Here is a 13,717-nt window from a genome sequence, read left to right as displayed (position 1 = left end):
AAGGACTGTAACACGTGAGGTGAGCTGAGGACAAGAAGCAGGCAACATATTGTAAAGGCACTTGAGAAAACAGATGGGTAAAGCATTCAGTCCTAATATGTCGTCGGGTAGAATACCCCTGTGGGAAAGCTTTGCAGCGCAGCACTATTTAACAGCATTCACTCTTAGTAAGGTGTAAAACAGAGGGCTGTACGGTGTATCATTGTCCAAAAGCATTCACTCCTATTAGGGTGTTGGGCAGAAGGCCCACAGGACATTAGGTGTTGGCTGCACCAATCGCATTCACTCCTTGTAAGGCAAGAGTAGAAGGCCCTCAAGTGCACTGGCAGAGAGGTGCACCAGTATCATTCACTCCTAGTAAGGGGAGGGGCAATAGGCCACCAGTGCTCGGGTTGTACAGCGCACCATTCTCCGATATCATTCACTCCTAGTAAGGCGTAGGTCATAAAGCTCAGTGCGCTGGCTGTATGGTGCACCAATATCATTCGCTCCTTGTAAGGCGTAGGTCATAAAGCTCAGTGCGCTGGCTGTATGGTGCATCAATATCATTCACTCCTAGTAAGGCGTAGGTCATAAAGCTCAGTGCGCTGGCTGTATGGTGCACCAATATCATTCACTCCTAGTAAGGCATAGGTCATAAAGCTCAGTGCGCTGGCAGTATGGTGCACCAATCGCATTCACTCCTAGTAAGGCGTAGGTCATAAAGCTCAGTGCGCTGGCAGTATGGTGCACCAATCGCATTCACTCCTAGTAAGGCAAGAGTAGAAGGCCCTCAGTGCACTGGCTGTATGGTGCACCAATATCATTCACTCCTAGTAAGGCGTACGTAGGTCATAAAGCTCAGTGCACTGGCTGTATGGTGCACCAATATTATTCACTCCTAGTAAGGGGAGGGGCAATAGTCCACCAGTGCTCTGGTTGTACAGCGCACCATTCTCCGATATCATTCACTCCTAGTAAGGCGTAGGTCATAAAGCTCAGTGCGCTGGCTGTATGGTGCACCAATATCATTCACTCCTAGTAAGGCGTAGGTCATAAAGCTCAGTGGGCTGGCTGTATGGTGCACCAATATCATTCACTCCTAGTAAGGCGTAGGTCTTTAAGCTCAGTGCGCTGGCTGTATGGTGCATCAATATCATTCACTCCTAGTAAGGCGTAGGTCATAAAGCTCAGTGCGCTGGCTGTATGGTGTACCAATCGCATTCACTCCTTGTAAGGCAAGAGTAGAAGGCCTTCAGTGCACTGGCTGTATGGTGCACCAGTATCATTCACTCCTAGTAAGGGGAGGGGCAATAGGCCACCAGTGCTCGGGTTGTACAGCGCACCATTCTCCGATATCATTCACTCCTAGTAAGGCGTAGGTCATAAAGCTCAGTGCGCTGGCTGTATGGTGCACCAATATCATTCACTCCTAGTAAGGCGTAGGTCTTTAAGCTCAGTGCGCTGGCTGTATGGTGCACCAATATCATTCACTCCTAGTAAGGCATAGGTCATAAAGCTCAGTGCGCTGGCAGTATGGTGCACCAATCGCATTCACTCCTAGTAAGGCGTAGGTCATAAAGCTCAGTGCGCTGGCAGTATGGTGCACCAATCGCATTCACTCCTAGTAAGGCAAGAGTAGAAGGCCCTCAGTGCACTGGCTGTATGGTGCACCAATATCATTCACTCCTAGTAAGGCGTACGTAGGTCATAAAGCTCAGTGCACTGGCTGTATGGTGCACCAATATCATTCACTCCTAGTAAGGGGAGGGGCAATAGTCCACCAGTGCTCTGGTTGTACAGCGCACCATTCTCCGATATCATTCACTCCTAGTAAGGCGTAGGTCATAAAGCTCAGTGCGCTGGCTGTATGGTGCACCAATATCATTCACTCCTAGTAAGGCGTAGGTCATAAAGCTCAGTGGGCTGGCTGTATGGTGCACCAATATCATTCACTCCTAGTAAGGCGTAGGTCTTTAAGCTCAGTGCGCTGGCTGTATGGTGCATCAATATCATTCACTCCTAGTAAGGCGTAGGTCATAAAGCTCAGTGCGCTGGCTGTATGGTGCACCAATATCATTCACTCCTAGTAAGGCGTAGGTCTTTAAGCTCAGTGCGCTGGCTGTATGGTGCACCAATATCATTCACTTCTAGTAAGGCGTAGGTCATAAAGCTCAGTGCGCTGGCTGTATGGTGCACCAATATCATTCACTCCTAGTAAGGCGTAGGTCATGAAGCTCAGTGCGCTGGCTGTATGGTGCACCAATATCATTCACTCCTAGTAAGGCGTAGGTCATAAATCTCAGTGCACTGGCTGTATGGTGCACCAATATCATTCACTCCTGGTAAGGCGTAGGTCATAAAGCTCAGTGCGCTGGCTGTATGGTGCACCAATATCATTCACTCCTAGTAAGGCGTAGGTCATAAAGCTCAGTGCGCTGGCTGTATGGTGCACCAATATCATTCACTCCTAGTAAGGCGTAGGTCATAAAGCTCAGTGCGCTGGCTGTATGGTGCACCAATATCATTCACTCCTAGTAAGGCGTAGGTCAGAAAGCTCAGTGCGCTGGCTGTATGGTGCACCAATATCATTCACTCCTAGTAAGGCGTAGGTCATAAAGCTCAGTGCGCTGGCTGTATGGTGCACCAATATCATTCACTCCTAGTAAGGCGTAGGTCATAAAGCTCAGTGCGCTGGCAGTATGGTGCACCAATCGCATTCACTCCTAGTAAGGCAAGAGTAGAAGGCCCTCAGTGCACTGGCTGTATGGTGCACCAATATCATTCACTCCTAGTAAGGCGTACGTAGGTCATAAAGCTCAGTGCACTGGCTGTATGGTGCACCAATATCATTCACTCCTAGTAAGGGGAGGGGCAATAGTCCACCAGTGCTCTGGTTGTACAGCGCACCATTCTCCGATATCATTCACTCCTAGTAAGGCGTAGGTCATAAAGCTCAGTGCGCTGGCTGTATGGTGCACCAATATCATTCACTCCTAGTAAGGCGTAGGTCATAAAGCTCAGTGGGCTGGCTGTATGGTGCACCAATATCATTCACTCCTAGTAAGGCGTAGGTCTTTAAGCTCAGTGCGCTGGCTGTATGGTGCATCAATATCATTCACTCCTAGTAAGGCGTAGGTCATAAAGCTCAGTGCGCTGGCTGTATGGTGCACCAATATCATTCACTCCTAGTAAGGCGTAGGTCTTTAAGCTCAGTGCGCTGGCTGTATGGTGCACCAATATCATTCACTTCTAGTAAGGCGTAGGTCATAAAGCTCAGTGCGCTGGCTGTATGGTGCACCAATATCATTCACTCCTAGTAAGGCGTAGGTCATAAAGCTCAGTGCGCTGGCTGTATGGTGCACCAATATCATTCACTCCTAGTAAGGCGTAGGTCATAAAGCTCAGTGCGCTGGCTGTATGGTGCACCAATATCATTCACTCCTAGTAAGGCGTAGGTCATAAAGCTCAGTGCGCTGGCTGTATGGTGCACCAATATCATTCACTCCTAGTAAGGCGTAGGTCATAAAGCTCAGTGCGCTGGCTGTATGGTGCACCAATATCATTCACTTCTAGTAAGGCGTAGGTCATAAAGCTCAGTGCGCTGGCTGTATGGTGCACCAATATCATTCACTCCTAGTAAGGCGTAGGTCATAAAGCTCAGTGCGCTGGCTGTATGGTGCACCAATATCATTCACTCCTAGTAAGGCGTAGGTCGGAAAGCTCAGTGCGCTGGCTGTATGGTGCACCAATATCATTCACTCCTAGTAAGGCGTAGGTCATAAAGCTCAGTGCGCTGGCTGTATGGTGCATCAATATCATTCACTCCTAGTAAGGCGTAGGTCATAAAGCTCAGTGCGCTGGCTGTATGGTGCACCAATATCATTCACTCCTAGTAAGGCGTAGGTCATAAAGCTCAGTGCGCTGGCTGTATGGTGCACCAATATCATTCACTCCTAGTAAGGCGTAGGTCTTTAAGCTCAGTGCGCTGGCTGTATGGTGCATCAATATCATTCACTCCTAGTAAGGCGTAGGTCATAAAGCTCAGTGCGCTGGCTGTATGGTGCACCAATATCATTCACTCCTAGTAAGGCGTAGGTCTTTAAGCTCAGTGCGCTGGCTGTATGGTGCACCAATATCATTCACTTCTAGTAAGGCGTAGGTCTTTAAGCTCAGTGCGCTGGCTGTATGGTGCACCAATATCATTCACTCCTAGTAAGGCGTAGGTCATAAAGCTCAGTGCGCTGGCTGTATGGTGCACCAATATCATTCACTCCTAGTAAGGCGTAGGTCTTTAAGCTCAGTGCGCTGGCTGTATGGTGCACCAATATCATTCACTCCTAGTAAGGCGTAGGTCATAAAGCTCAGTGCGCTGGCTGTATGGTGCACCAATATCATTCACTCCTAGTAAGGCGTAGGTCATAAAGCTCAGTGCGCTGGCTGTATGGTGCACCAATATCATTCACTCCTAGTAAGGCGTAGGTCATAAAGCTCAGTGCGCTGGCTGTATGGTGCACCAATATCATTCACTCCTAGTAAGGCGTAGGTCATAAAGCTCAGTGCGCTGGCTGTATGGTGCACCAATATCATTCACTCCTAGTAAGGCGTAGGTCATAAAGCTCAGTGCGCTGGCTGTATGGTGCACCAATATCATTCACTCCTAGTAAGGCGTAGGTCATAAAGCTCAGTGCGCTGGCTGTACGGCACCAATATCATTCACTCCTAGTAAGGCAAGAGTAGAAGGCCCTCAGTGCACTGGCAGAGAGGTGCAATAGTATCATTCACTCCTAGTAAGGGGAGGGGCAATAGGCCACCAGTGCTCTGGTTGTACAGCGCACCATTCTCCGATATCATTCACTCCTAGTAAGGCGTAGGTCATAAAGCTCAGTGCGCTGGCTGTATGGTGCACCAATATCATTCACTCCTAGTAAGGCGTAGGTCTTTAAGTTCAGTGCGCTGGCTGTTTGGTGCACCAATATCATTCACTCCTAGTAAGGCGTAGGTCATAAAGCTCAGTGCGCTGGCAGTATGGTGCACCAATCGCATTCACTCCTAGTAAGGCAAGAGTAGAAGGCCCTCAGTGCACTGGCTGTATGGTGCACCAATATCATTCACTCCTAGTAAGGCGTAGGTCATAAAGCTCAGTGCACTGGCTGTATGGTGCACCAATATCATTCACTCCTAGTAAGGGGAGGGGCAATAGGCCACCAGTGCTCTGGTTGTACAGCGCACCATTCTCCGATATCATTCACTCCTAGTAAGGCGTAGGTCATAAAGCTCAGTGCGCTGGCTGTATGGTGCACCAATATCATTCACTCCTAGTAAGGCGTAGGTCATAAAGCTCAGTGCGCTGGCTGTATGGTGCACCAATATCATTCACTCCTAGTAAGGCGTAGGTCTTTAAGCTCAGTGCGCTGGCTGTATGGTGCATCAATATCATTCACTCCTAGTAAGGTGTAGGTCATAAAGCTCAGTGCGCTGGCTGTATGGTGCACCAATATCATTCACTCCTAGTAAGGCGTAGGTCATAAAGCTCAGTGCGCTGGCTGTATGGTGCACCAATATCATTCACTCCTAGTAAGGCGTAGGTCATAAAGCTCAGTGCGCTGGCAGTATGGTGCACCAATATCATTCACTCCTAGTAAGGCGTAGGTCATAAAGCTCAGTGCGCAGGCTGTATGGTGCACCAATATCATTCACTTCTAGTAAGGCGTAGGTCATAAAGCTCAGTGCGCTGGCTGTATGGTGCACCAATATCATTCACTCCTAGTAAGGCGTAGGTCATAAAGCTCAGTGCGCTGGCTGTATGGTGCACCAATATCATTCACTCCTAGTAAGGCGTAGGTCATAAAGCTCAGTGCGCTGGCTGTACGGCACCAATATCATTCACTCCTAGTAAGGCGTAGGTCATAAAGCTCAGTGCGCTGGCTGTATGGTGCACCAATATCATTCACTCCTAGTAAGGCGTAGGTCATAAAGCTCAGTGCGCTGGCTGTATGGTGCACCAATATCATTCACTCCTAGTAAGGAGTAGGTCATAAAGCTCAGTGCGCTGGCTGTATGGTGCACCAATATCATTCACTCCTAGTAAGGCGTAGGTCATAAAGCTCAGTGCGCTGGCTGTATGGTGCACCAATATCATTCACTCCTAGTAAGGCGTAGGTCATAAAGCTCAGTGCGCTGGCTGTACGGCACCAATATCATTCACTCCTAGGAAGGCAAGAGTAGAAGGCCCTCAGTGCACTGGCAGAGAGGTGCACCAGTATCATTCACTCCTAGTAAGGGGAGGGGCAATAGGCCACCAGTGCTCTGGTTGTACAGCGCACCATTCTCCGATATCATTCACTTCGAGTAAGGCGTAGGTCATAAAGCTCAGTGCGCTGGCAGTATGGTGCACCAATCGCATTCACTCCTAGTAAGGCAAGAGTAGAAGGCCCTCAGTGCACTGGCTGTATGGTGCACCAATATCATTCACTCCTAGTAAGAGGAGGGGCAATAGGCCACCAGTGCTCTGGTTGTACAGCGCACCATTCTCCGATATCATTCACTCCTAGTAAGGCGTAGGTCATAAAGCTCAGTGCGCTGGCTGTATGGTGCACCAATATCATTCACTCCTAGTAAGGCGTAGGTCATAAAGCTCAGTGCGCTGGCTGTATGGTGCACCAATATCATTCACTCCTAGTAAGGTGTAGGTCCTAAAGCTCAGTGCGCTGGCTGTATGGTGCACCAATATCATTCACTCCTAGTAAGGCGTAGGTCATAAAGCTCAGTGCGCTGGCTGTATGGTGCACCAATATCATTTACTCCTAGTAAGGCGTAGGTCAGAAAGCTCAGTGCGCTGGCTGTATGGTGCACCAATATCATTCACTCCTAGTAAGGCGTAGGTCATAAAGCTCAGTGCGCTGGCTGTATGGTGCACCAATATAATTCACTCCTAGTAAGGCGTAGGTCATAAAGCTCAGTGCGCTGGCTGTATGGTGCACCAATATCATTCACTCCTTGTAAGGCGTAGGTCATAAAGCTCAGTGCGCTGGCTGTATGGTGCACCAATATCATTCACTCCTAGTAAGGCGTAGGTCATAAAGCTCAGTGCGCTGGCTGTATGGTGCACCAATATCATTCACTCCTAGTAAGGCATAGGTCATAAAGCTCAGTGCGCTGGCTGTATGGTGCACCAATATCATTCACTCCTAGTAAGGCGTAGGTCTTTAAGCTCAGTGCGCTGGCTGTATGGTGCACCAATATCATTCACCCCTAGTAAGGCGTAGGTCATAAAGCTCAGTGCGCTGGCTGTATGGTGCACCAATATCATTCACTCCTAGTAAGGCGTAGGTCATAAAGCTCAGTGCGCTGGCTGTACGGCACCAATATCATTCACTCCTAGTAAGGCGTAGGTCATAAAGCTCAGTGCGCTGGCTGTATGGTGCACCAATATCATTCACTCCTAGTAAGGCGTAGGTCATAAAGCTCAGTGCGCTGGCTCTATGGTGCACCAATATCATTCACTCCTAGTAAGGCGTAGGTCATAAAGCTCAGTGCGCTGGCTGTATGGTGCACCAATATCATTCACTCCGAGAAAGGCATAGGTCATAAAGCTCAGTGCGCTGGCTGTATGGTGCACCAATATCATTCACTCCTAGTAAGGCGTAGGTCATAAAGCTCAGTGCGCTGGCTCTATGGTGCACCAATATCATTGTGATGGAACGGCCCGTAAAACCCTATCTGAGGACCCAATCCCCCCTATCATGCCTTGTCCGACACCCCCGGGACTGAGTTTACCTCACCGAAACGCCAGCACCGAGACAGGACGCCGAGCAACCTCCATCACCAACGAAACCCCGCCCTTCTCTCTCCCACAGGAGCCAACCCGAGCGACAGGAAGGGAGGAACCATATCCAGCTGACCCCGGAAGTCCCGCCCCCCTGGCAGAGTCAGCACAGGATAAAAGCCCGGATTCAGCACAACAAGGCGTCGGAGTTTCGTGGCAGGACCCTCTGGCTGGAGACGGAGAAGGAGACCAGACGTGCGAGGAAGAAGTGTGGACAGAGGAGTGGTGGAGTCCCTTGGAGGTGGCTGGAGAGCGGCCGTAACTCACTGGAGAGTTACGGCGGACCGCGTGAGTGCCTTTTGCCTCCTTTATCCCTACTCACTAGGAGTTCGTGTTAAAGTCCCTGTATATATACCCTCTCTACATAGTCTCACTACCCTTGCACTGTATTATACGTATATAGCACCTCACTGTATAAAGCCCTTTCGTTACTCGCACACCCCACCCCTGCACCCTCTCTATTACCCAAACCTGTGTTCCTTATTCCCGGTACCTTCCTTCCCACACTGTCCGTTTCCGACCCCGCTCTTGCACTACCTGGGTGAAGGTGTACAGTTGAGTCTCTCTGTCGACTCGATCAGACTAACGGTCCTTTGTTTGTTTCCTCTCTTCCGGTCCTCCTGGGAGTCTCCCCGTCATCGGAATCTACCCGGACCATCTGCGGACATCAAGAAGAGGAAGAAGCAGCGTCTCTGTGTTCATCGCCTGGTGCCACACCCTCGACCTGTTGGGACTATCTGTACTGTAAATCTACAATAAAGACCGAATATTGCCCACTACATACGGCCTCCTCGCCTGCTTTTCCGGCCCGCTACACTCACTCCACGACAATCATTCACTCCTAGTAAGGCGCCGCGTAGGTCATAAAGCTCAGTGCGCTGGCTGTATGGTGCACCAATATCATTCACTCCTAGTAAGGCGTAGGTCATAAAGCTCAGTGCGCTGGCTGTATGGTGCACCAATATCATTCACTCCTAGTAAGGCGTAGGTCATAAAGCTCAGTGCGCTGGCTGTATGGTGCACCAATATCATTCACTCCTAGTAAGGCGTAGGTCATAAAGCTCAGTGCGCTGGCTGTATGGTGCACCAATATCATTCACTCCTAGTAAGGTGTAGGTCATAAAGCTCAGTGCGCTGGCTGTATGGTGCACCAATATCATTCACTCCTAGTAAGGCGTAGGTCTTTAAGCTCAGTGCGCTGGCTGTATGGTGCATCAATATCATTCACTCCTAGTAAGGCGTAGGTCATAAAGCTCAGTGCGCTGGCAGTATGGTGCACCAATCGCATTCACTCCTAGTAAGGCAAGAGTAGAAGGCCCTCAGTGCACTGGCTGTATGGTGCACCAATATCATTCACTCCTAGTAAGGGGAGGGGCAATAGGCCACCAGTGCTCTGGTTGTACAGCGCACCATTCTCCGATATCATTCACTCCTAGTAAGGCGTAGGTCATAAAGCTCAGTGCGCTGGCTGTATGGTGCACCAATATCATTCACTCCTAGTAAGGCGTTGGTCATAAAGCTCAGTGCGCTGGCTGTATGGTGCACCAATATCATTCACTCCTAGTAAGGCGTAGGTCTTTAAGCTCAGTGCGCTGGCTGTATGGTGCACCAATATCATTCACTCCTAGTAAGGCGTAGGTCATAAAGCTCAGTGCGCTGGCTGTATGGTGCACCAATATCATTCACTCCTAGTAAGGCGTAGGTCATAAAGCTCAGTGCGCTGGCTGTATGGTGCACCAATATCATTCACTCCTAGTAAGGCGTAGGTCATAAAGCTCAGTGCGCTGGCTGTATGGTGCACCAATATCATTCACTCCTAGTAAGGCGTAGGTCATAAAGCTCAGTGCGCTGGCTGTATGGTGCACCAATATCATTCACTCCTAGTAAGGCGTAGGTCATAAAGCTCAGTGCGCTGGCTGTATGGTGCACCAATATCATTCACTCCTAGTAAGGCGTAGGTCATAAAGCTCAGTGCGCTGGCTGTATGGTGCACCAATATCATTCACTCCTAGTAAGGCGTAGGTCATAAAGCTCAGTGCGCTGGCTGTATGGTGCACCAATATCATTCACTCCTAGTAAGGCGTAGGTCATAAAGCTCAGTGCGCTGGCTGTATGGTGCACCAATATCATTCACTCCTAGTAAGGCGTAGGTCATAAAGCTCAGTGCGCTGGCTGTATGGTGCACCAATATCATTCACTCCTAGTAAGGCGTAGGTCATAAAGCTCAGTGCGCTGGCTGTATGGTGCACCAATATCATTCACTCCTAGTAAGGCGTAGGTCTTTAAGCTCAGTGCGCTGGCTGTATGGTGCACCAATATCATTCACTTCTAGTAAGGCGTAGGTCATAAAGCTCAGTGCGCTGGCAGTATGGTGCACCAATCGCATTCACTCCTAGTAAGGCAAGAGTAGAAGGCCCTCAGTGCACTGGCTGTATGGTGCACCAATATCATTCACTCCTAGTAAGGGGAGGGGCAATAGGCCACCAGTGCTCTGGTTGTACAGCGCACCATTCTCCGATATCATTCACTCCTAGTAAGGCGTAGGTCATAAAGCTCAGTGTGCTGGCTGTATGGTGCACCAATATCATTCACTCCTAGTAAGGCGTAGGTCTTTAAGCTCAGTGCGCTGGCTGTATGGTGCACCAATATCATTCACTCCTAGTAAGGCATAGGTCATAAAGCTCAGTGCGCTGGCTGTATGGTGCACCAATATCATTCACTCCTAGTAAGGCGTAGGTCATTGAGCTCAGTGCGCTGGCTGTATGGTGCACCAATATCATTCACTCCTAGTAAGGCGTAGGTCATAAAGCTCAGTGCGCTGGCTGTATGGTGCACCAATATCATTCACTCCTAGTAAGGCGTAGGCCATAAAGCTCAGTGCGCTGGCTGTATGGTGCACCAATATCATTCACTCCTAGTAAGGCGTAGGTCATAAAGCTCAGTGCGCTGGCTGTATGGTGCACCAATATCATTCACTCCTAGTAAGGCGTAGGTCATAAAGCTTGTAGTGTAGTTCCTAGTTTCCCACTAGGCCCTGCGCATTGGAATAACATAAACAGTAGTATCGACGTGGAACTGCTTATATTCCAGGCCTCCACTGACTATGCTAAACTTAATTAGGTTGTGTTACCAACTAGCTCAGAGGTCACTGGAAACTTTCTTCTCTGCATAGGAAGTGATCAGCTTCCTTGGCACAGACAAGAAGGGATTCAGTTTTCCAACAACCGTGCAACATGACAACTTTGCTCCTCAGATCAAGAGTCGATCTCTAGGGTCGTGTGAAACAATAGACACAGATTTCACTCAGTCAGTCTAGTGCAGTTTACTTTAACGGTATGTAGAGAATAGAGAGACGGGCGTGTATCAATAAAGGGTAACATTTATTGAACAGTCTTTCTTCTCGTACAAGAGAAATGAATTGCCACAATTGCAATAACTGTTATTATAAAAAGTACGTACAGTAAGATAAGTATTGCGAAATAGAACTGTAAAAGCATTGATATGGTTTCTTAGCCATACAATGGTTTAAAAGTAATAAAACATATATACAGTCATATATACATTAGGCTAACATACTCAACTGGTGCTTCTAACTAAGCCTACCCCAGTGTGCCTGACCTAAGCCTAACACGTGAGAAGGGGAGTAAGTAAGTAGCTTAAGTTAAGTTGGTTTTGCCAAGGTTTGTTTCAAGAATTCTCGTCTAAGGGTTTAGTCAACACCATACCTCTGAATAGAATGATGGAGGATTGGTATCTCCTTCAGGGGTCTCTCTCGATATCCCAGTCACCCGCGAGGGTAAACTGGAAGCGCCGGGACTGGATTTCTCTGCACAAGAAATGCAGCGGCTTCTCTCAGCGCGTCGAGGAAGGAGGGGTGACAGCGTCCGCGGGCAGCTGGGCTGGATGTCTTCGCAGAGGACGGCTGCTCGGCTCCTCAAGCGTACTGCACCATAGGTCGCGCTTTAGCGGCGATAATGGTAATCAGCAGCTTCACCACCACAGGATAGCAGGCTGCAGCGACAGAGTGATAGTTTTTACCAACACAGGGTCATGCAGGCAGCTGGCATCAGCAACAGGTTCGCATTGCTTAAGGCAACGTTGGTAATATTTATACCTGACAGGTGCCGGGTTTGACGCAAGTTTGCTGGACATAAGACGTCAATTAAAGATGTCACTAGGAAGTGACAGTTATCAGTTGCTCATTAGAGTTCCATTACTAATCAAAACATAGCAAGCGGGGATTTCCAGGTTTGCTAAGTTTTTATCTTGTTGAAGAACTCGGAGTGTTATCTAGGAATATCAGATAGTGACTGCTGCTCTGTCATTGCACTAATTGGTCGCAAAGGAAGTAGCAGAGAGTCATGCTGGAATGTGGCTCTGTTCGTGTGAGGCCAGAGATGACTTTTCAGAAAATCGCACTTGAACGGTTATGCCAATATAGGGAATAAATGGATTTATAGCCGAATAGGGGCATAAGGTCACAGTATCGATCAGGAACCTAGATAAGCACGCAACACCCACTCCACGTTTTCATGTCCATCAAAATTACTAAAACTAAAGCAATTAGATGCATGTGTAACATTGCCCACCCCAAAATACATAAATGCATTCGAAATAGGCGTACTTGTAATACATGGAATTTAGGTACTGTACGTTTTTTAAAGCATAGTAATCATTCAAAAGGTATTGCATATGAAATTAATGAACGATTATGCAAAAGGAATTACACATGAAGTATCTCTGACAGAAGAAAGGCGAGATAAATCATCACATAAAAATGCATTGTAATAACATGTGTGCTAGAGGCTGGTGTTATGTTGTTATGTCTCTAGATGTGTTTTAGAAATAGAAGTTTGAAGCTTCTGTTCTCTAAGAATAGTTTTTACGTTAAGCAAAGAATTGTTCGTGCCAAAAAGGGTCAATATTAAAAAAAAATTGTCCAATTCAAAGAAAATAGATTTCCAAAGCTCCTGGCAGTTTTTGTTGATCAAAACTGAAGGCCGAATTCAGAGTTCATGGGAACGCTGTGTGTCGGAAAGCTTCTAAAAAGTTATTGTTTCTCTGTGGGTGAGAACATCGTATCAGACAGGCTCGCAAAGAATTGGTCTACAAAATCAGGTGATAGTTCAACCAAATTAGATAGCGCTGTAACTTGGCAGGTGTGAGAATGATTGCTGTCATCGAAGGCAGGACCAGCAATGCTCACAGAACGTTGTACCTGGATGATGTTGCTTTTGTCACTCGCTCCACTGTTACCACTTGGCTGTAGTACAGGAGTCTCCACGAATGCCGTCATCAGGATTGGTAGCCGCTGGGGACAACACAATGCGTGAGCCGTTATTGGACCGAGCAAAGTATCGACGTCCATTGGTACTGCTGATGGAAGTGAAAGACAGATGTCCAACACGCATTCATCGCCGCAAAGCATACACCGTAGCACAGGTAAAATGCAATTTTGCCATATCGGTCTGAATGAAAGGAACCAGGTCATGTTTAGATCTCTCTGCCTGGCCAATCCGAGGACGTTAGTTATCCTGTCCCGGTAGCGCATTGCTAGGATTGTCTCTTCCATTCCCATGGGAGCTATGTCTGAGGCGAGGTTTGCCATAACGTAGCAGGATGGTCAAAAATAGAATCCCTGCGATGAGTCCCAAAAATAGTGGTATGCCGCCAAAGATGGAGTGCACAAAATTAGGAAAGATTCCCAAAATTGCCTCGAAGGGTGTTAGCAGTCCCGTAAAGACTGTCTTAAATATGCCTGGGATGCTTGTTGCACTAGACATGTTAAGGAGTTGGCTGAACATTTCTACGAAATGCACGGGGCAATTTGTTGATAAAAGGTCATGGACCTCAGTAGCCGTCCTTGCGACTAGAAGATCATACGTCTCTTTAGATGACGTTATAGGCACG

Source organism: Lissotriton vulgaris, unplaced genomic scaffold (genome assembly GCF_964263255.1).
Source record: "Lissotriton vulgaris unplaced genomic scaffold, aLisVul1.2 SCAFFOLD_331, whole genome shotgun sequence".
NCBI classification, from domain to species: domain Eukaryota; kingdom Metazoa; phylum Chordata; class Amphibia; order Caudata; family Salamandridae; genus Lissotriton; species Lissotriton vulgaris.
The sequence above is the reverse complement of the archived record's forward strand: the minus strand, read 5'-3'. Positions refer to the sequence as shown.